General features: G+C 37.5%; 1 protein-coding gene across 4 annotated transcripts in view; it reads right to left on the reverse strand.

Annotated features, from left to right (window-relative positions):
- Nucleotides 1-25,902, reverse strand: part of MMS22L (MMS22 like, DNA repair protein) — a 95,639-nt gene that overhangs the window by 34,476 nt on the left and 35,261 nt on the right. The window lies entirely within an intron of this gene.

A 25,902-nucleotide genomic window follows, 5' to 3' on the forward strand; every position in this document is an offset into this window, starting at 1 on the left:
TTCCTCCAAGAAGAAAGTGCTGCAACCTAACCATGTTTAGAGATTGGTGGCAAGTCATAGGCATGGATTTCAGACATTTCACGGTAAAAGGTTTTAGCTTCCTGATCACCATGAATGATGTGACCACTTGACCTAGCATGTCACCTAAAAAGGTGAACCTTCTTTCTCTTGGCCATAGTTATGAATGCAGCTACGCTGGCTTGCAGAGCTCTGCACTGAACTCTTGGTTATCGGTATGCTTAGTAAGTACACCGACAGCATGCTTACAAGAATTTTAAGTGCTAAACTATCTAGTTTATGTCTTCGAAGTGCCTAAACTGGATGCTAAACAGCTAAGGCCTGTGAAAAAAGCCTTAGTGTCTCTGGGCACACAAGTTTAGGTACCTAGGGAATTTCGGTGGTTAAAGCAGTCACCTACATGCTTTCATCAGACACCTTCACATTCAGGCCGTTTCAGTGAAACATGAAGGAAGGAAGGTGACTAAATTCTACCAAGTCTGATTCAAACATACAAGTCCTCTTTTAAAGCTAAGGTCTTTGAGATAAAATGTCTTTTTTTATATCCCTTTACATAGCACCTAGTATATTGAGATGACGACATTGGTATGACTACAGTTAGGAACCAGACAGAAGAAGCAATTCCACCTCAAATCAGAATCTCTCAAGTCGTTTCCATATCTGCAATATACATATAAAATAACTATAAAGTCTCTTCATATTTGAGCAACAGCCTTTTTACTCTCTGATAATTAAAAAAAAAAGGTCAAAAGAGCACAGAATTTTCACCCTTTATGGAATTAAAAAACAAGATTTCAGAAAGATAAGCAACATAAGAAACTTAATGCCAAAAATAAATTTTCCCATCCATTAAAAGAAACATTTGAAAAAAATTCCAGTTTATAATGAAAGTGTCAGTACTCTGCAAGCCATGATAGCATCACAACCACCACAGAGCTGTACTGCTGACTATACAAACAGAACAAAGCATGATAGAACATTATCAAACATTAACATGTCCCCATCAGATCAGTATTTATTAAATCATGTTTCAGTGTTCTTCCTTCAGTTCAATTTGCTTCAATAATTCAGAATAAACTGCATGTTTAAATGTTTACTGCAAAAACTAGGTCCAAATAATATGACTGGTTATTTATATATGCGTATGATGATCACTGCTGGTGTGATGAGGTAGGGAAGTCTAACAAGGGAAGAAGGATGCTTTTCAAACTTTAACATCCAGGATTTTTATCAAATGCTTCACACATTTGTGCTTAAGTTTTTTATAGCACAGACTTGCACGTCATACATATCAGTGTTACAACATGCCTTCATCAGGTACAACAATGTGAAGCATACACAAAGTAACATGTCTTAGACATTGGATGAGATCCAAAGGGATAAAAGGATGTAATGGTTAAAAAGCAGGGCACAAATAGATCTCAGACTTCTGAATCATAATTCTCAAGTTGCTCACTTAGTCAGATCACCCTCTTTTAACCAAGAAGTTCCCTAGGTGCTTGAAATTCAGCTACACAAAAGCCTCGAACTGAGCATCTAACCCACAATCTCTGTCTACTGGGGCCCAGAAATCTGATCATGACTAACTCCCACCAAAAAAAGCAGGCTGCATAAGGTGCAGCAGTAGCTTCCTTCATTTTAATACACATTTTCTTTATGTAACAACCAACGAGTCATAGCCTCAGGATGGAGGGCACCAGGGTCCAGTTTTGATAGACTGTTTTTGGGATTAGGCTCTGCTCTTGATTGATAGTTTTACATTAAGTCAATCAGTGGATAAAAACATGAAATCCCAGAACAAGGAATGGAGCCCATGACACTTCCTTCCACATATTACATCCTAACCACTAGGTAACAGACATTTAACTGTTCGAACCGTTGTCTGTTATTTAAAACAAACAACCCACCCTAATCATATTTAAGTACACATCTACAACAGTGGTTCCAAGCACACAGACCTCTGTCCTTCTTGACACTGAATCTGATGTCTCTGGGCCCACCAGACACATACAAGATTCAGTCCCTCACTGCATTTTCTGTATGCTAGCAGTAGACAAAGTCCCACATAAAAGGCAAGAGTAGTTTGTTGTGCAAGACATGCATGCTGTACATGCCAAAGAAGCTGCTGCTCAGCTGGACCTGTTACTATAGGCCATCAGACCACTGTATCTTGGAAGACCCACATACCATTTGAAAGCAGGAGTCTTCCAAGTTCCGGTATCCTCCTAGTTTATCTGAACAGAGATGTCAGGCAGGCAAAAGCCCTAGAGCTCAGGAGTAAAAGGTCAAGAGGCCTAAATCACCATAACACTCTAGGACTGAGGTGCTTCAGACCATAATTTAGAGGACTTGTTTATATATGTGTGTGAGTAGATATACACAGAGACACACATAAATAAAAATATCAAGGCATTTAGCTTAGGCTGTAAGAGATACACAGAGACATTAGGGCAGCATTTCAATCACGACAGCTTCTCTGTAAAACCTCAGCTAATCATTGCTAAAAGATACTCCACCTTCCTCTACCCAAAAGCCCCAATCATACCGTTTTCTGCTTTTTTCACATGCACATCAGGAAAACATTGCCTGTAAACGTTCTAAACCATATTCTGCATTATGTTCCCTTAATTGAAAAAAAAAATGCCTGTTAACAAAATAAAAAAGGCTACACATCCTTTCAATTTACCACACATCAGTCGCTGCCTGAATAGAAGCAGATCGCATACTCGTTCTATTGAAGATACAGTAGGTTTAAAGGGAGCCATTCCAATTCTTTCATTGATGGTATAAATCTTCAAATCTCAGTGGAAGAGCCTAGTATATTCCTATTGTTAGTGGATCATTGACAGCACAGTCTCAACAGTTAAGAGGCTTCTAATGTGACAATTTATATAAGCAGAGTAATTAAAATATATTAGAAATCCAGATAATCTCCCCCAATCAAACCAATGAAGGGCAGCCCATGGGCATTCAAATCACACATTGCAATTTATCTCAGGGTCACCTTCCCAAGTTAAATAATATCAACAGAAAATACCTTAAACTAAATGATCCTTACTCACTAATAAAGCTATTCAGGAAATTACATAAAGCTCTTTGAAGACACAAATATTTTAAGAGCAGTTAACCACTTTACACAACTACTTTTTTCCTTGTAGTGATTTGAAGACTAAAGCCACGTTTATTTCTCAAACATTACTTGAGATATTCACTAAAATATAAGAAAGAGAGGGGAAAAGCATGACAGATCCTTTTAAATGTTCTAATGCAAGTACAGCAGTAGCAATGCACTCTCACATTACCTGAGAGTGCATTGGTATAGACAATGCAGGCTGGCAGTAATTAAATAATTATACTATCAACAGCTAGGGAATACAGTTCTTATGATTTTTTAATATTCTCACAAGCAATTATTTTTTTTTTACTATTTCTGAGGTTATTTTGTTTTATATATCTTCTGCAAGTAAGTCTATCAACTGCACAATTAAAAGCACTAGATTACATTACATTTTGACAAAAAATAAAAAGTAAATCAAAAGCACTCCTTATATAAAGCTTTCCAAGTTTAAGGTTCTATTAAGAAAACAAAAAAAACAAAACATAGCCATTGCAACTGACCCCATAATAAGTAAAAATGTAAAACATATACTATGCAAATTTTAAGTCAATGTTCCTAAATGTTTTTGAGAGTAAATGCTGTAATACATAGCTTTGTAGCTGTAATAATTAGAGAAATACAATTCAAGAAATATGGCTCTTTGTCTGAAACTAATACTGAGGAACTAGGTAGATCTATGTTCTTCACTAAATTCTTTAGATTTAAAAGCAACAATACAAACAGCATGTAACACAGAAAAAAAGTGAACTGAAAGTCTCAGATTTTAAGACAGTCTTCCACAGTAATATGGAAACAATAATATTATGTTAGGATACATAATCAAAGTTACATCTCATTGCTTGATCCATTTTCCCAATCAAGGAATCACTAAAATTGGCAAGTGATCATGACCTAATCCACTTCAAAGTTTTCAAACCAGGCATTCAAAGAAGAGAGATTAGTTTGTCAAGCTGCAGCATCTCTAAACATGGCCATTCCTTGAATCATTGAACATATTAAATCTTTGGGAGTTCATGTTCTGGACTTTTAAAAGGAAGTAGCATATATGAGTGACAAAGATGACTCAAAATCTAGGTGTAATACACATACACTCCTTTACTTTTTTCTACCGGAAGGTAAAAGTTGCACAAAGGCCAAAGCAGTACTAGCCTGAACATCCCACCCTTTACTGGAGAGCAGCAAAAGGTCCCAGGATGTCTCTGCCAAGTCTGTTGGTGGTAAGAGGCTATTTTAAAACTCATGCAGTTGCAGGAAGAAGTGCGAAAATCATTCAAAAAAGGAAAGCTGACAGACAGCAAACTGCTGAAAAGTTTAACTCAGGAAAAAGAAAAAAATCCCAGAAATGAAGTGACCTCCAAGCACAGCCAGCTATCCCTTCTCTATTATACCACTTCTTCTTTCATCACATTCTTCCTGCAGCGACCTTTCCCCCATGCATTATATGACAGAAGAGAGACCTGGAATGCGTTATGATCAGCCTGTCCTGTCCTTCTGACTCTCCCAGACGACTGTGGATGCAGTGAGACTTGCAATGATCCAGGCCAAAGAGATGCCATAATGAGTTGCAAGTGAAAGCTGTCATATAAACACTTTCAAGAATTTTCATCAAACAAGTTGTTTGATGAAGGTCTTAAACATACAGAGAAATGGGCCAGCAATCTACTCAAAACACTTCTTATTAAATTACAGGAAACAGCAAGTATTCAGAAAAGAACTAGCATAAAATAAAATCATGGTCAAAGAAAAGGAAATCAAGCTTGAAATTCTTTTCTACTGTCTGGATTCCTTTTACTTTAAAGAGAGAGGCAAAGCAAGTGTCACCAGAATTGTGACTCTACAACATGCAATGTTGAAGATGGGGCATTAAGTTCCAATGATTTTCTATGCCTTAAACTCTAAATTTTAGAGGAAAGTTGTTCATTAATAGGTCTGCACTCATCACAGTCACAAAGTGGCAACGTATTTTACATTGCTCCTTCAACCTACTGAATCATAGGTAACACTGTTTCTTTATTGTTGGATGTAGAATACTAGGAAATGTTTTTCTTATTTACTCCAAAATGTTACTGTGGATTTCTTTTAGAATGCAAATGTTTTTCTAAATAATTCACTATTTTGGAAGCAATCAAACAGCATAACAGTCCCTTAGTTAACCAGTCATTAATTCATCAATAAATTGATTTACCCATTTTTGAATGGTTAGGCTTGATGAGTATTCCCTGTATATAGCCAGGTGAAGAAATGTCCAAGGCAACATCTGCAGGACCACACTAATATAAAAAAAAATAAAAAATATCTGCACAAGATGCTCAAAGATTCTAATTTTCACTGGGATGGAAAGTGTTAATGTTGTGAATAAAAGGTTTTGAACTGCAGTTGAATCATGTGAAGATTATCAATATAGCAGCAATGTACAAAGGGGCTTCAGCAAGGTTACCGAGTTTAATATAATCCTCTCTATAGCTAAGCACAGTAATAGAGAACCCTGTGTTCACTGTGACAGCATGTTGTGTGTGCTCAGTAATACTTTTAAAATATACAGGGAGAACAAGAAATCCCCAACATCTTTACTATGCTCAAAGACAAAGTAAAGATATTAGCAAAAGCAGACACACAACCCTAAAACACAGAGGTACAGAAAAGCCAAACATTCAGAGCTGCAGAATATTAGCACTTTCTCCTTAACCCTTCTCAAACAGTTTAACTACATCATCAAAAAGACAAGTTGTTATGACCATAATTTAAATGCAAGCAACAAAGCTCTGTCCTGCTTTGGCTATGTCTCTTGGGAGGGAACATTACATCCGCTTCAGCCACCCACACAAATTTGTGCCAGAGAGCTGTTGTCTTTTCTTAACCACATTTAACTAAGATAAGGTTGCAAGAGCAGTGAAGACAACACAACCTGCATTAATTCATTGCAACTAGTTCACATTTCAGCTTGTTGGAATAGTCTTGTGAAAAACAGACAGGTAATTTGAGCCCAACTGTAATTTTCCTTCATTACCTTCACTGGTATTCAGCCAGGTTAGCTTCTCCCCTGTACTATGCATGCATATACTAAGATCACAGTTTTCTTTGTGTCTTTAATGTACAGTATAAACTGGAACACACAAACACACAAAATGATGCTCTACTGTTCCAAAATCTGAAGTCCCAGGAGAGGCAGTCCAGGTACTTATTTCAGCAGCAGGGCTCAGCTGAGCACTCACTCTGTGCCAGGTTCTGCACTGTTCAAGGCACTGGGAGTCATCTTGTTGCTTTGAACAACTAAGTTCGAGCTCAGTTATTTCAGGAAACAACACAGAAAAAGTAAACAGTTAAAAAGACGTTTAGTTTGCCTAAGCAGAATTTCAGCATAGGTTAGATTCAAAAATTTTTTATCCCTTGAAAGAACAAATAGAGAAAAATAAAAGTAAAAATGGACAGGCTGCATTGAAATTGATACTATCTTAAGCTATTGCATTCCTCTTTTTTAGTTCACACACATACAAAAAACCCACGTAAGCCAAACTTAATATTTCTAAATCATTGCCATTTCACAGAACTCACAATAGCTCCATTTCAACTCTTAAAAGCCTTGTTTTGAATAGCAATCTTTGTAATAGACTGACATTACAATTAGTTTTGATCAAAATAAAACAAAATTCCCCAATAAATTCCTGCACCACATGCAAAATTTCAGAACAGTAAACGTGCCTCAGCCTATACTGCACTGTTTTGCAGGAGTCCTCTCAGAACAGCTAGTGAGCTGTGAGCCACACAGTCTCACCCACAAATGCTAAGTCTTCCCCACTGTAGGATTCACAGTAAGTTCATCACACAATTGAAAAATGTTCTTTACCAGAGGCAGACAGTCACTAGGGCAAGGTCTGCAGGCACATCACCTCACCTGATAAGAGTTTAAAAGAAAACCACAAACACACTTATCCACCATTGATGGGGGGCAGGGTGGGGCTTGCAGAAGTCACTGGAGACTCTGTGATCAACCTGAACTGTGAGACACTTCACCCTTTGGTTTTGAGGGTTTTGTTCATTTGTTCGTTTTAAACAGAGGTCATCTTCTACATAAAAGATTTCTTACAAAACTACTGAGAAATTGTAATTACATTTCTGTAACTTTAAATGATAGGGACATAACTTTTTTTTTTCCCAATGTGACACTAAATTGGGTTTCCAAAGTATTCTATGTTTGAAAGAACAGGAAGCCTAGATCATTTCAGATGATTTCTATTCAAGTCCATATCTTATTAGGAACATAAATGCTAATCAGTATTAGCTGTTACGTATTTAGCTGGAAAGAACAAATCACTGCTGGTACACAAGATCATTTTTAACAACCTTCCATGACAGCTCTTCCTTCTTGCCATCAAAGCAGGATGGAGTTACAACCAGAGACTTGAGGGTCACAGCAAATAAGACAACTTAGCACCATTTGCTCCCTGTTAAAAACCACCTTTCCTCAAAATATTAAAAAAAAGATCCACACAACCCCATCAAGGCTGTCTAAGCGAGCTCTTAGCTTGCAAATTTCTAAAAAGATGTCACACATCAAATACCCTGTTATTACAAGCAACACTCCCGCCTTGAATATATACTGTTGAATACAACACTCACATTCTCCATTCTTACTGAGAAATCAGCGAATCACAGAATGGTTGAGGTTGGAAGGTACCCCTGGAGGTCATCTGGTCCAATCCCCTATCACCTAGAGCCGGTTGCCCAGGAGCACCTTGAAGAGAATATCTTCAAGGATGGAGACTCCACAACCTCTCTGGACAACATGTGCCAGTGCTTGGTCACCCTCACAGTGGAAAAGTGTTTGCTGATGTTCAGAGAGACCCTCCTGAGTTTCAGTTTGTGCCCATTGTCTCTGGTTCTGTCACTGGACACCACTAAAAATAGCCTGGGTCCCTCTTTTTAATTCCCTTACTTCAGATAATTGTACACACTGGTAAGATCCCCCAAGTCTTCTCTTCTCCAGGCTAAGCAGTCCCAGCTCTCTCAGCCTTTCCTCATAGAAGAGATGCTCCAGTTGCTTCATCATCTTTGTAGCCTTGTACTGGCCTCTCTCTTGTATGTCTATGTCTCTCCTGTACTGGTCAGCCCAGAACTGGACAGAGTACTTTAGGTGTGGCCTCATCAGTGACAAGCAGAGGGGAAGGATCATGTCCCTCCATCTGCTAGCAATGCTCTGCCTACTTCAATCCAGAATATGATCAGCTGCCTTTGTGGCAAGGGCACATGGTTGGCTCAAATCCCTGATGAAGGTATATGAATGAAGGTATAGGAAACCTTCCACATCATTATGAAATGAATCCTATGTGAATAGTGAGAATCAGAGTGCCAGTTTATCTGAGAAACTGAAATAAAGTAGAAATGCTGAAGTGAAAAAATGAGTGCTTCTGACTTCAGTCATGTTACTAATATATAGATAAACTGCAGATTGTAAATGGTTATCTTCCAGAGAACTCTTCTGTTAGAGCAAAACTTCTAAAATTGGTCATCATCTAGAAACTGTGTGTTAAATAGGATTTTTGTTTGACTGGTTTTGTGTGTTTGTTTTTTGGTTTGGGGGTGGGGTGTTTGTTTTGTGGATTTTTTATTAAGAGCTAGAGCCATAGAAAAATCTAAATTGGAAGGGAGCACTAGAGGTCATCTGGTCCAACCCCTGCTCAGAGCAATGCCAGTCTTGAATAATCCTGAGGAGGGAAGTTTTACAACCTGACTTAGAAACTTGTTCTGATGTTTGACTATCCTGTGAAAAATTTATCCTTATGTCTTATAAAAACCTCCTTCATCACAATCTCAGTCCATTGCTTCCTACCACTGTAAAGAGTCTGAGTCCATCTTGCCTATAACTCCCCCTCCAGTAGACTTGTACAAAACAATAAAATGCCTTTCTTCCCCCCATGACCACCCATTCAAGATTTCTTTTCCTAAGGATGAACAAACTGTTTTTTCTGTCTTCCCTCACAGGACATTTGCTCCAGACCCCTAATCATCTTGGTGGTCCTCTGCTGAACTTAAATCAGTATTTCAATGTTGTTCTTGTATTGGGAAACCAATATGCTGCTTACTTATACAACATAATTTACTTGAAACACATTCTTCTAGAGCGCCAGGAGGGCAATGAAATGTAGCTGTCTATAGCTACAAAATAGCCCAGACTCAGATATAACAAATTTTCTGAATTTTTCCAAGGTAAGCCTTTTTTACCAATTCCTTACTGTCTTTTGTTCAAAAGAAATTCCATTAGAAATAACTATGCAGTGTGACTGGAATGCAAATCAAGCGGTTCTGAAAGGCCAGTACTGAAACCCATTTTTAAGTACAAACAATTCCAAAATCCTGCTTTTAACTCTTCCGTGGGACTCAGATCAGGATAACACCAGTTAACAGAATTATAATGATGGGACAGGTTCGTATTTTCTGTAAGCTATTGTTTACACTTTTTAAAAGGTAATTTTCACACAGTAAAGATATCTAAAAAACCTGAAAGCTTAGTGGACTGACCTTAAACAGAGGATTTCTTAAAATTCACAGCCCACTTTAATGGACTCCCACACTGGGGAACAGACACCCACATACTGTACTAAAATGGATCTCTGATTAAGCTAACAGTGTTTCATTCAAGCAAATCAAAAGTGTACAGATCACTTTGAAAAAGCTTACAGTTTGAGAGATGGGATGGTAAATTTATGGCCATGTAAAGATGATTAAAATTCTTCTTGGCCACACTATGAAAAAAAGATCAGTTTGGCAAATTGCTTGAGACAAATTCACTGAGGTCAACTTCAACACATCTCAAATGTTTTCCTTTATCTAGCACAGCTTTAAAAATGCAGTTTCTCTCGTTAAGCATGTCCTCAACCCAGTCTTTTCCAACCTTAATGATTCTGTGACTCAAGTACCAAGAACACAGAGAAACTAGTAAGATAACCATTCTAGCTGCAGAAATTCAAATGTTGAGTTGGTGTCATTTCAGCTGGATTTTTCTGATCTGTGAAATTAACTCTGAGGATAACTACACAAAATTCTGAGGGGAGGTAAAGAAACAATATCAAAATATAAGCCCCAAATACTGAAAACAAACTAGAAGTACTACTACGCAGTTATCTCTTCAGACGTTCTGATTATAATTTCCAGTAACACACCTGTCTTACCATTACACATGTAACACTTTGCTACTATCATGCCACTCTCATTTTTCAGGTAGGAAGCCTCCAAAAATACTTCAAGATTTCTGCATTTCTCTTAATTTAAAACAAGACTGTGACAGAGGAAATGTAGTTCAAATGGTTGGTGTTTTTTTTTTTTTTTCTTTTTTCTAAAATTACTTCTCTTGCTCCAGCTCTTCTCGCTGCCTCTGCAGAAAATCAAACCCTATATGCATATGGATACTCTCTAGCAACCTGCTGGGAGTCATATACTGTAAGTGGTTTAGGAAAATCTTTCTCTCCAAGAGGGAAAACAGATTTTTGAAGGCAGGCAAACTTGTACTCAAGATAATGAACTAACTTGTTTCCAAATTCCAAAACAAAGTATTTTATTTGCTTCCTGAAAAAAACAATTTTGTTCTTTATAGAGTATCTGCTGTGTTAAAGGATGCTGTTCATGTAATACATCTTTTTAGTGAAGGAGACTTCTTTGGGTACAAAACATCCCCTACTAACATTGTTCTCAATGTTTGGTAATACAGACAGTAGAGCTAATTTTCTGCCATCCAGGAAGAGCGATAGGCTTGCTAAACTTTTATCATCATCCCCTCTGAAACACAGTAAAAATCACTGTTAGAACTGATAGTTTATTAGATCAAAGCTACCATCAACAATGTCAATTCTGCCTGGTTGTGTTAACAGAAAAATGTTTTACGAGTTCTACCACTGGGCATCCATTTAACTTCCAGCACTAGCTACGCTGTAAAGCCATGCACATAATTTATTTGGTGACCTGCGTGTGTGGGAAGCATTATCCAGGCAAAACTTCTCACAGTCTGACAAAATGCTTTGATTTGCACTGTTCAGATGATTGAACAAAGAGACTTAAACCAATCACAAACAATAGCTTTTACCTCCAAATGTGCTAAAAGTGTAATACTACATGAGAGCAACCTATTGCTTTAAGATTTGATAAAATACAAGTGATTGGATAAAGACTACATTTTAAGTTTGTACACATCTTGTCTATTAAGATTAAGCATTAGTAAAGTTCACATTTATCATAAACAATTTTTAGCAATTTCCCCACACAACACTCATAATGCCTCCATGGCATCCATGGTAACCTCTTTGCTTACATATAGCTTAAAATAGACATTCATTCCAATTAGGTGAAGTAAACAGAAAACAGCCATTCATAATTCCTCAAGTTATGCCATCTTTTCTTTTAGATAGCTTTCAATAATGTCCAAAATAGTTCCCAGTTTAAGTCTGCCACATGCAGCTGATGACAGATAGCTGTGTCACCAAATTCTCTTCCCCTGCATCACAGCAGAACTGATTTAATTACTCCCAATAATATGCACAGTACACAAATACAGGTATCTAATCAATTTCTACATAATTCCAGCAACATAAATCCAATAACTTACTGTGTTTCTTTTCAGTGAAAATGTATTGCTACTACTCTGCAAGGCTTCCTAGAACTTAATCTATTCTTTCTCTATACTTGTAAAAACCATTTGATTTATAGTAATCTGACACATGCTGCAATGTCTTCTGAAAAAGACTCACCTCAGACAGGAAACATGCTCAATAAAATATTATATCTAATATTCCATTGTATTTCATATCAAAACAGAAACAAATGTTGTTTAAAAACTTGCAACACAATTCTTTAAAACATTCTGCTTCTATGGGCCTGTTTTGGTACTTCTCTGAACTCTTTAAGATGCACTCACCCAGTTCATATTTTATCTCTTTATTTTTTTTTTTTTTTGTTGAGATAGCAGCTGATAAAGGCATTTTGTAATATTTTTACACAAAAACCACCACAGTGAAAAACCAGCACAAGCCTTGGGACACCTACCAGCTCCTACTACTCTGCTTACATTCAGCATGTCATGTCCTTGCTACACAGCGTCACCTACCACAAATAGGTGACACATTGTTAATAATGTCAGCGGTAACTATTCAAAGTTTTCTATGCAGCTGCTGAAAGAAAGAGACCTTGCAAGACAAAGAGTTAAACGTTTAAGCTGTTTTTCCTATTTTGTTCTTCAAAACCTTAAACTAGAAAATCCCTTGAGTGAAAAGTCAGAGAAAGGCTACCATCCCTTCTAGGGTTAAAAGATGCTTTTGTAAGATTTTTAGGTCAGATTAACCTTTTGCTCACAATAGGTCTGGTTATTGGTTTTATTTTTTACTGTCTTTAACACAGGTAAAAAAATCAATATGAAGCGAGACAAAGGGCTCTGGAGGCCCTGGCTACACCAGCTTTTGGTTTGGCTCACGCACAATCCTACAACATGCTGAGGCTGGGAAGGATTAGCCTGCTTGTGTTGAGTAAACCGATGATACTCAATAAACAGTTTCTGTTGTAAACCCCTTAGGACGTGCAAAGCCACACTAGTTGGCATTAGACCAGATAAGCTGCCGAACCAGCTGTAATCTCATTTAGACCTGAGCTGATCCTCCTGTCCTTTCATTCCACAGGATCAAAGCAAACCACTGAGGAGGCAGCTGTATTATAGCAGCAGTGCTTGCTGGATGCGGCAAACATTTCATAAATTCCTCTCCTTGAAGCAAGCCTGCACATAATCTACCCAGAGCCAGTTCAATCAATGGATTTCTGAATTCATTAGTCTTATTATTACAGGATAACTGTTTTCTCCATATAGTGTGGTAGTTGTTGCAAGCCAACTTTGCAAAACAGCTCTTATTGCTGACCATTTCTTTCCCGTAATGTGCCTTTGCATTTTTGCTGTGCCACATGAAAATGATTTAAATCACTTCAGTGCAGTATTTTTTTAAAAGACTAAAAATAAAACCAATTCACGAATATTCAAGTAGGAAGCCCTGAAATATAGTAAATTCTTCCAAGTATAATTACTGGCTACCTGCTCACATGCTTCCATGCATCAGTAATAATGACCAATGTTTTCTGAGCTCAGTGACAGCGAATGATAATAGCAAAGGCAGAGATTATATCATTGTAGTAGCATAAATACAGACCAAAGTTAGAGATGTGAAAGGAGTAATTCTAAGAATTCTATTTGCCTTTTACTCTTTGTGTTCTCTGGAATTAAAAGGAAGAAATATTTTCACTGTTAAAGAAATGAATAGAACAACTTAAAAAAACCAGAAAACTACAAAAAAGCAACAGGTCTTTGTAAGCTAAGCAAAAATTAAATCCAAGACACTGGATCAAATAAGACTCGAGGGTGCAACATTCGATTTCTGTATGCCATTTGGAGTTTCCACAGTGCAATTGTGGCTAAAAAATGTTATAATGTAACTTAAGAGCTTTAGAAGAATAGAAAGTGTAATTCAGAAAAATGTGTCAATCACTCCATTGCAGACCACCAGTGAAGTCTGCAATATAACACACATGCACAGATAAAGAAAGTAAAATTAGATTTGTAAATTACATTGGAATAGGGAAATAATGTTAAAAACTATTTTTCAGTCCTTTGATTTACTCATTGTATTAATTGCTATTGTCAAGACCTAACTTTTCTGATGCAGTTGTATTGACCAAAAAAAAAAAAAAAAAAGATGTAGGAAGAATTATGCAGTACAACAGTGATTTTTGGGTTATGTACAAGCCATGTCAGTGATTCCTGGATCACTCCTTGAAGAATAAACTGTAGCCACAGAACTAAGTTTGGCCAGAAAAATATGGGAGGCCAGGTAACCCTTACAATTAAGGTAAAAATAGCAGTGACTTACTGGTATTTGCAGCCAGTATAAATATACAATTCATTCATGCACACAAACTGAAAAAACAGAGGATTCCTCAGATAACCGCTCTGAGTTTACAGAGTGCAAGAGAAAAATCTGGATCATCTTTGCACACACATTCTAACTACACAGATCTACCAGACCTCTATATCTGACCGTTAATGTTTTTATAAGAGTATGAAAAAAACCTATCCCTCTAATAAAAAGCTTCAATGAAATACAATAATATCAGATGTTTAACACATGCAAATGATTTTTAACAGATTACAGAAGTGAGATGTTTAGTATGAAACTTTTTTAAGCACTAAAGCACAGATGTGCTAAAGCATGTCATAGGCAGCTGGCAAAGACGAACAAAAGGTATTTGCACCTATCATCTACAGATGTGCAAAACACCCCTCCACACATCTCTTCCTCAATCACTTAGAAACCATCTGATGTGTTAGTTAATGATTCCCCTCTCTCCACTTCATTCTTCAGACATAAAGGGGTCCCATTTAACATAATCACTTAATAACAGCAAAGTGATGGGTATCAGAACCCTAATTCTTCTAATATTTGCAAAATCCAGCTCTTTGTAATAATAATAACACCATGATAGCAAACTGTAAAACTGTGTAATTATACTTTAATTGTATTGTGAGGCATGCATTAATCACAAAGTTTAAGTACCAAGGATGGAATTATAATAATTCTGTAAAACAAATTTAAGCTAGCTAAGTAGGTCAGAACCACTAGCATGCAACAGGAGACCTCTGGGAATTTATCAGTTAATGGCTATTTATGTGCAAATGAGTGCCCTCCAACCCTCCCAAATCCTGTGTAGCTGAAGGGTATTTCTGTTAACCAGGAGCATGCTTAACTGCTGAGGCATAAATTAAACCATTTATTGGAATGATTTTAATTCTTCTCTCCCCCCACCCACTCTTACTACTCCCTCCACCCTCACTAGCAGCACAATTTACGGTATTAATTTACATGGAGATAGGACTGCTGAAGAGTTTTCAGAAATTACTCTGTTTCAAGAAACAGAGAAAAAATGAGAGAGGGAGGGAGAGAGAGAGAAAGGGGGGTGGGGAAAAGTGAGAGAAAAACTTTCAGTAAGAGACAGTATCAATGCTATACTTAATCTTCAAATCTTCCAGAGGGCAGGTTGAGTTATTAGAAATTCCAGAGGTTCAGTATCACAGCAGTACAGTGAAAACCCTTTTATAATGAACTCTAATGAAATGAAATTCTGTTTTATGTACTCATGTTCTAAACTTGGAGAAGACAATGAAGCTCAAGAGGGACTGCATCAACTGTATGTTCTGTCGTAATGCTGACTGTACATGTATCAAAGGTTTTCTTTTGAGAAAGAAAATAAAAATTTCTTGGCTGCAGGAAAAAACACCTTCAATTTTTGAGTTTGACTTGTAAAAAACTAGTCATTTTTGATGTCTTAGAAAAATAGATATCTTTACAAAATATTCAGAATCAAGATGTATTGAATTTTCACTGTGATGTAAAATGGGGATGATTTATAGACAATATAAATGATTTCTCGACACTTATAATCATAGCAGTAATTCAGTACAGCAAGGTAATGCAAGCATAACCTCAAGATTCACTTTTAGGTTTATATTTTCATATATTTGGGGTTTCTTTTTTTCTAAGCACATGCACACATTTTCTTCTAAGCCTAGGGTCCCAGAATAATACAACAGTAAAAGTTTGATTATCTTAACATCAATTAACCATAGCTCCCTGTTACCCTAAACAGGGTCACGTCTTCACAATGTCTAATAATTACATTGTAAAATCCCTTGATTGCCTGAATATATTCACTCTCCCTATGACATTTGGATAATCATGGTTGTGCTGTAGTTAATTATTGTTTAAGAGATGATCACAGTGCTTTCTGATGTCATCTTTGCACCTAATACAAAACTCCATGTAAACGTAACACACTGAACAACTACAGACATAGCATTTCCTCCCCAAATCAAGCCATTGTAGAATACCCTTGAATATATAGGTCTGATATGAATTAGAGGAATTCCCTAGGAGCAAATCTTTACTGCCTTAAAATATTTAGGTAAATACTGGAACGCTTACTGAAGTATTTCCAAATGCACATCACCAGTAGCTAATCAATATATTCCTGTCCAGGAAAACAAAGAATGCCAATGAAAATATTGGCTTTCATTCTCATGGTTGACTTTTTGTAAGGAAAAAAAGACTGCAAAAAGCAGTAAAAGAAAACCTCATTGTCCTGGCAAGCACATATATACTTGCCTGTTCCTCCCTTCTGCTGCCCCTCAATAAAAGATGACACACATCCCCGGCTGCAGCGAACGCTCCTGCTGCGTGCATAATGGCTGCCGTGGCTGCCTGCGTAGTCCCTGCGTTACCATCTAGAAAACCAGAAGGTTTCCATTGCTTAACATGGATTTGCAAGCACACACGTTAAACCAGAGACTTCATACCGCTCTTCGATAACAGTCAGAAATTAGTAAGTGAGCAGAACCATTTGACCAAAAAAAAGTTCACTTGCATATTTTCAGAAAGAATTAGCACAGCTGTATTTTCAGAGCCTGTGACAAGCCCATGGTTACCTCTCCGTTCCCTATGGTGAGGGGCTGCAGCCTTGATTACGTCTGTACCTTCCAGCCATTGGCAGAGTCCCAGAATTGCCCTAAGGCTTTAATTAACCCCGATTAGAGATAAACAGGGCCTTCTGGTTGTGAAAAAGAGGACAGAATAGCGAGTACCTTCAGTTTTATCAGAGAACCAAGTAAACCACAAACTGCTTTTACCTTTCTCTGCTTGCTCCTCCCATCAATAATATCAGGAAGGGACCCCCACAAGAACATGAGATGATGTACTGTGTAAGTGTTGCAGAGTATGCTCTACTCTTCTGACTTTGCTTTTAGGGAGGCCTACTATTTCAGGCTCATTTCACATTAGGCACAGTTTAGTACCACTGGAAAGAAAGCTGGAGCATTTAGGCATTGGTGATTAATGGCACTTGGACTTGCTCCAAGCCAAATAAAACATGACAATGCACACATACATGCCCTGGATCAATTAGCTTTCTTTAGAAAATGTCTAAAAAAGCCTTTTCAAAGTAGTTTTCTCGACAGATTTCAAGACTTGAACACAAAACCACCGAAAACCCAGTACCCTCTCTTCAGCAGAGCAACTGTGCTGCATACACTGTACAAGCCACCCTCACATTCCCACTCCAGCAGTTCCAAGAACTAGTAGGACACAGAAGCACTAAACTGGTTCAACCTTTTCTGACCCTAAGAGAGAGCAGAAATTAAAAAGAGTGCAAATACTACAAATCAAAATGAATGACAGATTTCCAAAGTTAAATTTTATGGCAGATTACAGTTTCAGGTACAACTTATTTACCTTCCAAATTCACCAAGGTTTTTTTCTGTAAGGAAAAGCACAGACTACTGCTTAGGAAGCGTCCTTACTAATAATCACCAGCCACATCGAATGTTCCTTAATATTAAATCTCAGAAACATAAGTGAAGGGCTGGGTAGCATCTCAAGAGTCATTTAAGGAGTTCATGTCAGCAGTCTGGTAAGCTTACAAAGACCACCCTCTGGCAAATGTTTGTCTAATGCATTGTCTAAAAAGTAAAAAAATAAAATTCAATTCCACAACTCTCTTGCAGCCTGCCAGAGTATTGACATTTGCTGCCTATTCTAAATAACAACACTAAATTTCTGCCCCAAATTAAGCCAATTCCTTCTTCACTGGCATGGGGAACAACAACTTGTTGTCTTTGCAGTGTCCTTCTCCATACCGCATAACTTCTAGTATGTCTCCCCTCAACCTTTCCTAGCTAAAATCAATTCCAAACAACTTCTACAAACTTTCTGATCTCATTGTTCACTTCTGTGGCTCTCTCCAATTTTCAATTCATTCGTAAATATTTTGTACACTGGCATTGCCAGAACTGCAGCTAAAGACAGAATAAGCAGCTCCCGTGTCCTGCAAAAGTTAATACACCCCACAATGATATTGAAATTTATTTTTTCTTTAACAGTCATATTAAGTCCTGCTTCCTAATATCATGCAGGCAGTGTGCATGAAAGAAAGTCACTGTTTCAGAGATTTCAATAAAAGTTCTATTTTTCTTATAGCTCGTATGGTCTTACAAATTCATGTAAATTAAAGGTAAAAGCATAAGTACAATGCCCATTCGCCACTCCCTTTTTAAGATACAGGGGAACCCATATGAACTACCGTTCACAAACAGTTTTGGTTTTCCTCTCAGCACCAGGCAGAAACTGTGCTAGTCAGGGACAAAATACTGGACCTTGCAGCCATCTGTTCTGAGCAGGCAGCAAACTCTACAAGCAAGGGCAGGACAAATAAATGGATTAACAGCTATGTAGCTACCTCACTTTAACCAGCCTCAGATGCAGAGATCCTCTTTGTTTCTCTCACCTCATGGTGCATACTACCTCCCCCCAACCGTACCTTTGACGGTACAGTTGCCACATCAAGTATTCTATGTGTTGTATTAGCATTTCTCCTTCCTAATTTCACTACTTGGCCTTCACTATTTCCTCTTGCTGATGGTCTCTTCCTTCAAAATAATGAACTAATTTTAAATTCTGGTTCTGCTTTCCCTTTCAACACAAAAAAATACCCTATAATTTTTGTCCACATAAAAACTCTAACTCATTTTCATCTACTACAGCAAGTTGTGCTAAACAGTTCTTCATTTTCAGTGATCTGAAGTGATACCATTAAACATTGATAATAAGATAATACAAGTAACATGAAGCCTTACATTAATCATGAAAATTTTCTCTCTCATTCCCATAGATTCACACCTTTTTACAGAAAAACTCTTTGTACTTGTAGGGCTGCTGTTTGCTTTTCTCTTACTCTTCTGTTTCTGTGTAACATGTAAATTGGAAGTTGTTTTATGTCCCAGAAGAAATTTCATCATGAGCAAAAGTATCCCAGGGGAAGAAGGATCAAATAGTATGTACCCAGAAAACAGAAAAATAGAAATCAGTAAAGAGAAAACACAGAATGTATTTAGATTCAGCCCTTTTCTTCATCTAGTCACTGGTTTCACGAGAGCACCAAACTGCTTTTGCTGATGAGGAAGTCCCATAAGTTAGTAGTAAGAGAAGCCGACGCTGGTAGGTTACAGCTGTCAGTAACAGAATCTGAAAAAAATTTGGAAAAAAATGAAACAAGCAACTATTTATCATCATTGCAGCTATTACTCAGTTTCAAAGCACCAGTGATGGAGGTGGGGAGAACAAAACCCAAAAGCTTATTCTACTGAACCACTGAACTGAATCTTTCAGAACTGCACAAACAACTATAATCTGTGTTGTGTTCAGCACCTGTCAGGTGCTTTGCTTGCTTTTGATTTTCCTTCATTAAGACAAGTATATTCATGTGTTCAGTTAGCATAAGGAGTCTCCTTTGAATTAGATCAGATTTTTTTCTCCTCTTTAAAGGTCAACTTTCTTTAAAACATGCAGGCACAAATTAATTCTCCTCTCCAGAGATCACCTCCTTTCACAAGGGCTAGCAATGGAGAAAAGCGTACAAAGGGAAATACTTCGTGTGAAACAGAGACACACATATATAGTTCAGGGCATGCAGACAACTCAGCTAACCAATTCATGAAGATAACAGTGACTTGCTCTTGTCCCAAAACGTACACTCGCTATTTTATCAATGAGGTTTGTGATTCCCTGCTAAGAGAAGAGACCAGAAACATAAAGGCATAGATGGGCAGAGGCACAGAGTGCACTTTGGTGGGCTAGAGAGCCTGACAATGTCGTCCTGAGCCAGCCATCCACCTGCTTTGTCCATCCTTCTTCACAGGCTGTCAGTAGGAGGCAGCATTGACTCTGACAGTAGCAGCTCTGCACCGCAAAGTAGTTGGGAGCTTCATTCTTCTGTCATTATATAAGCAAGATGACACTGTTCTCTAATCCAGCCAAAGCTGATAAGTACCATCAACCTGTCACTTCCTACATTTCAAATTCTAACATTGCAGCATCAAAGAGTTTTTACATTTCGATTTCTTTTGCTGGCAGCGGTCGGTAGCCTCTCATTCTCCCACGGTGTTCTAATGCAGCATTTGCACACCGGGGTTACTCCCAGCCTGAATAGCAGGTCATCCCCTACTCACTGAGCTCATCTGCGGCCCATGTGCTAGGCAATTTAGATCCAATCAGCCCTTATTTAGCTCAAGAGTAATGAGCAGCATAGTGACACAGACTTAAGCCTGACCCTCAGGACACTGCTCATCAAGCAGTAAAACTGTGACAAAATCATTCATCTTCCACCCGCTGGCAAGAAATAATACTCGCACTCACTGTATTACTTTTTCAAGATATAGAAAAAAAAAGTCCTGAATTTTCATGATGTGAGACATTAATTTGCAGAAAGCTGAATTCCCTTAAACCCCCCTGTTGCTATGAGCTCACCAGGGGGAAATAGGCCTTAGGAGACTGAAATGGAATAAAGAAAATTGCTTCAGCTTTCTGTTCATTTTAAATAAGCCTTAAATCTGACAAGAGATATCCTAAAGAGAGAAGTAGTATATATCTTGTAAGGTAACGAAGAAACAATCAAAATTAAGAGATTAGAAGGCTACTTGCATATAACGGTTTTATTGGCAAAACTATTTCTTTGTTTAACATCCACAACAAAAAAATATTCCACATGAAAAGTCATTCTCACACCTCGTGTGAAGAATAAAAGAAGAAAAACTGTGAGGAAAGTGAATTTGGGGAAAATAGTTTCAAAAGTGAGACACTTCCATCAGAGAACAGATCTGCACTTTATGTCCTTCAGGAAGCACATATTTCTCTAAACAACTGCAGGGACCCAAGCAGCAGGTTCTCAGTACACCTGGATATGATTTTACTCTTTTTTGGGTGGATTTATTGTTTCACAATAGTAAGTCTTGTACTGCTGTCAGGTAGGCCACAGAAAGCTTATGTGGATTAATTTATGGTAGATAAAATGGATACAATCAACGAAACACAGAAAAGCATTTCAATCTGTAGCACAGGGGACAGAGCTGCATATCTTCTTGATTAATGTCTGAGAACTATACTTCAGTTTCTTTAGTTTTGGGTGTATACCAAGACTGGCTTTGGACATCAACCATTAGAAGGTCCTTTGACAGCTTTGTTGTTCCAGTTTGTTCTTAAAAAAATTCTAGAATAGACTATTTCAGTTGGTAGGGACCTACAATGATCATCTGAGTCCAACTGTCTGACCAATTCAAGGCTGACCAAATGTTAAAGCAAATTATTAAGTTCACTGTCCAAATGCCTCAAACACTGACAGATTTAGGGCATTGACCACCTCCCTAGGAAGCCTGTTCCAGTGCTTGACCATCCTCTCTAATGAAATGCTTCCTAATGTCCAGTCTAAAACTCCCTTAGTGTAGCTTTGAACCATTCCCACATGTCCTGTCACTGGACACCAGGGAGAAGAGTTCAGCACCTTCCTCTCCATTTCTACTCCTCAGGAAGCTGTAGGGTGCAATGAGGTTGCCCCTCAGCCTTCTGTTCTCCAAACTAGACAAGCCTAAAGTCCTCAGCCCCTTCTCACAGAACATTCCTTCCAGCCCTGTCACCAGCTTTGTTGTCTTCCTTCTAAGGCAGATGCTCTCTATTACATCTTAAACACCAATGTGAAATTGATTTTAATCAATTACTCAGCTTTCACATGGCCGCCAACTGATTCAAGAAAATGGACAGTGAGAAGTGGATGTGAAGATTCTTGCAAACCTGAACCAATGCTAGATACACACTGGAACTTTCTACAAGCAAAATATTAGGTACACAGCTCCAGTGTACACTGTATCTCATTTCATTCCTTTGTATAGTAATACTCTCAGAGCAGAGGACACACAACGAAAACACATGTTGGTTTTCACTAGTTTTCTTTGAAGATCAGAATACAAGGGATAAAGGTATAAAACATTATTTTAGACCAAAAAAAATCCTGAAAAAAAATTAAATCTCAAAGCCTACATAAAGGAGAAGGAAGAAGAAAGAAATTCAGTTTTAATTACCAGAGCCACATCTTAAGGCAAACAACTGTAGCTAAGAACACATCCAGTATTCCCACAGAAGATGGTAACATTACTTTTAAGGATTTAGGCACAGCAAACCTCTCAAAGTGCTGCTATATTCTAAAGCAGTGCTTGCTTCCCATGCTCTGAAGGACTTAGAGACAAGATTTTGTTTACAGTCATTCAAACCTCAGTTCTGTTAATGGAATAACTCAACTTTAAAAAAAGCCCTGAAAATATTTTAAACTATAGGTCAAGTTAGGACAGCAAGGCACACTTGCTCGCCTTGCGTAAGATTTATGTTGTGAAGTCAAAAAGGACGGACTGACTTCCTTTTTTCACACAGGTAACAAAGTTCATAGCAACTTTTAATGACTTTCTAATGATCATTCATTAAATGTGGGAGATCTTAGAGCCAAACTATGATCTTCTGACTCTCAGTTCAGTGGTTTATGATAGTTAAGAGTTGCCTTCATCACAACTGGCAGCTCTAAATATACTCATGGGATAGGATGGAATGGGTAAGAGAAGACTCTGCTCTTCCAAACTCTTCTGGGTACAGTTTTCAGAAGTTCAACATCAGAAAACACATTTTACAAAGACTAACACTAAAACCCCTGAGGGGGAAGAAAAGAAGGAGGAAGGACCTTTCTATTCTCCTCCTGAGCTTATCTGCTGACTTACATGCTAACAGAGAGGGGAAGAGAGGCTTCTGTTGGTCTCAGAAAGCTTCCCACAGGCTGTTTTGATGGCAAGTATAGCACAAAAAAAAATTACAAATGACTATACATTTCCATAGCAAAGATATACTGGATAATCCATTCTTATCGTGATTTTTCTCACAACCTCAAGGCTAGACACACTCTAACAGATAGAAACATCCAGTTCTGCTGTTATCCATAGCCCAATTATTAATGTAACTTTTAATTAGAGACGGGTTTACCTGATTAGTATTCGTGTAGAGCTTATGAAATTTACACACTGAAATTTTCAAGAGTTTTTCACGTCCTTCAACACTGTTAGAACAGTACAAAACAGTCAGAAATACTCAAAAATTGTTTTCAAAATAAAACATTTATTATGTTATTAGGTTTGTCATTTCTCCTATGGGAATCAGTAGTAAGTCTCCCTGAAACTAGGCAAAGATGTTTGGAGTACAGCAGAGATTTTACACCCGGGCATGTATTTGCATTTTATAATCCTGTAACTCAGTGCTAATACACTACAAAACCCAAATGCCAGGATGATGATAATAAGAGAAAGCTCATGTCAGAGCAATACCTGATTATGATAAAAGATATTTTAACATGTTTCAAGCACTTCTTTTAAGAATAACATATTGAATGCTGGAACCTACTGTTTCCAGGCATTCAGCAGATTTCTCCGAGTCTATGACCATTTTTACAGGGAGTTCTGTCAAATCCATTAAATACCTGTATTTTTATTAAACTAGAGTTACTTTTTGTGTCACGAGGCACTCAGAGGACACACAGTGCTAGAGATTTGGAACAAATGAAAACACACATGAGCAACTCTCCTGCATTTACCTTTCACTAAGGAAGAAAAAAAAAAAAAAAAATCAGGATTCTAAAACACTGCTTAGAAACAAAAAATAAAGGAAAAACTTATGTCTGAGCTAGAAGCTGAATGTAAACATGGGAAGGAAACACCCTCCATTTTGGGGAGTTTCTTGATTGTTTACTGTTTATTTTACATGTTTTTAAAGAGGAGACTGTACTAAAATACAATCTTACACTTCACACTGAATCTCTCTATGAAGATCAAATAATGGGAAGTGCCAGCAAGTAGCATCTTGTTTCCAATTATCCACTCACCACATATCAAAAACTAATAAAAATGAGTTCTCCTGCCAAGTCATAGTTGTATCTAAATATATGAACACCAAAATAATCATAATAACAAAAAAGGTTGTTTAAAACATAGTCTAAACATTGGTAAATACAATAATCAAAAGCTACCAGTACTTTTCTAGCATACAAGAAAAATACAAGAAAAACCTGGAAGGGGTTATTTTAAAACAGAGCAGTATAAAAATGGTGAAGGTGGGGGTCTCTTTTCAGAAGCCTTTTAAGAAAAAAGAAAGGAAGAAAACAAGCGCACTTTCAAAACCTTGTATGCCAAGTTTTAGCCCAGAGCAAGTTTTCACTGCTGTGTTACAAACCCTTGAAAATAAAGGTTTATAATGGAAATGCTGACAGACCCTTAACCATAGCAGCATGAATAGCTATAATTAAAGAGCAGCTTTTGGCTACACCTCACTCTGCAAATGAAAGATTGCCATTTTTACAGTATCCTCAAATAAAAGCAACTGGGAAACCTGGAATGAGATTCTAGAAATCCAACAAGATATGTTAAAGGGGACTGCTAAAACTATTTGACATGTTAAGCTTTAAATACTGAGGTGTTTAGTTAACGTAACCAAGTCAGTATTTTCATAATGCTACTTAATCAGCAATAAAGAATGCTCCTGTCATCATCTGGGGTTAGCAGAAAGTGGCACATGAAGTTATTATTTCCTAACAGCCTAGAGGGAGCCGCTTCTCTCTTTAATCAGTGATCTCACTTCCTTCCTACCTGTAAATTCCCTGTCATACAGTTATAAAATTATTAGAGTGCAGCCTACAGAAAAATTACATTTATGAAAGGCCTACTACCTTACATCTGCCCGGATTTTAAAAACAGGAGAGAAAGGCATTGAACCATTTCATCCTTTTCCAAGTTCGTGGACAGACTAGTCCTAATTGGTTTGGTTAAGCCAGTAACAGTTTAACATTTAGTTGGCACAAAGCCATCCAAATCTTCTGAACCAAGAAAGTGGGTTTAGTGTTGTTTTACTTGTATGGTATCAGAGGGCTGTTTTCAGTGAGTCTGTTAAAGTCAGAGAGACAACCAGTAACATTTTCCTGTTCCATACAATCTCAAGATCAAAGCATTTTGTGAACACCGAGGAATTAAACTTGTCCATAGATGGGATAAGTAGGCAGGTAACAAGTAATCAAATGTATAAATACAGAAGCTGAAATAAAGAGCTGTTAAAAACAAGGCGCTCTCATGCCAATTAATATTTGAGTGTGTTGGTGATTAAAATATTTCAGCAGACCTGCTTTTTGTAAGAAAAGGTACGAATACCATCCTGTACCTTTGTCTGTGATGACCTGAGAAGTCTGTAATGAACTTCTATGCCCTCCTCTCTGTTACAAGAGGCCCACATAACTCCTGTTCACAAACGCTTCAAAATAATACCAAGTTATGAAATAGGCAACTTTTTCACCCTAAATTTCTCCCTATTTCATCTTTAAAAACAACACAAAAAATGCTGTGTATTAGCTAATGGAGAAAACGTCAAAGTATTTTTGAAGTCTCCAATTTATTCCAGTAAATACATTCAGTTGAACTGAAATAATAAATAATAAATCAACTAACTTAGTTTTGTGCTTCATCTTTTTTCAAAAGACTGCCTGAAAAACAGTTGTCTTTGGATGTATAAGCTATTGACAGCTGCAGTCAAACTACTAGACAATAACAAAGAACCTAGTTAAAGAGAGATCTTGCATATGGGCCTCACTGTTCCTATTATACACTCTTCCACAGCTCTTTCCACATATTTCAGTCTTGCACATTTGAAGTAATGGCAGATCAATAGCTGCCTCTTAATATCTTAAAAAAAAAAAAAAAGCAGCAGTTTGGGCTTCAAACTGGAGGACTACTTCTCAAAGGCATCAGTAGACAAAAATATGCTTATTGAAGGGCACTGTGGATGTTGAAAACT

Source organism: Athene noctua, chromosome 1 (genome assembly GCF_965140245.1).
Source record: "Athene noctua chromosome 1, bAthNoc1.hap1.1, whole genome shotgun sequence".
Classification (NCBI taxonomy): Eukaryota; Metazoa; Chordata; class Aves; order Strigiformes; family Strigidae; genus Athene; species Athene noctua.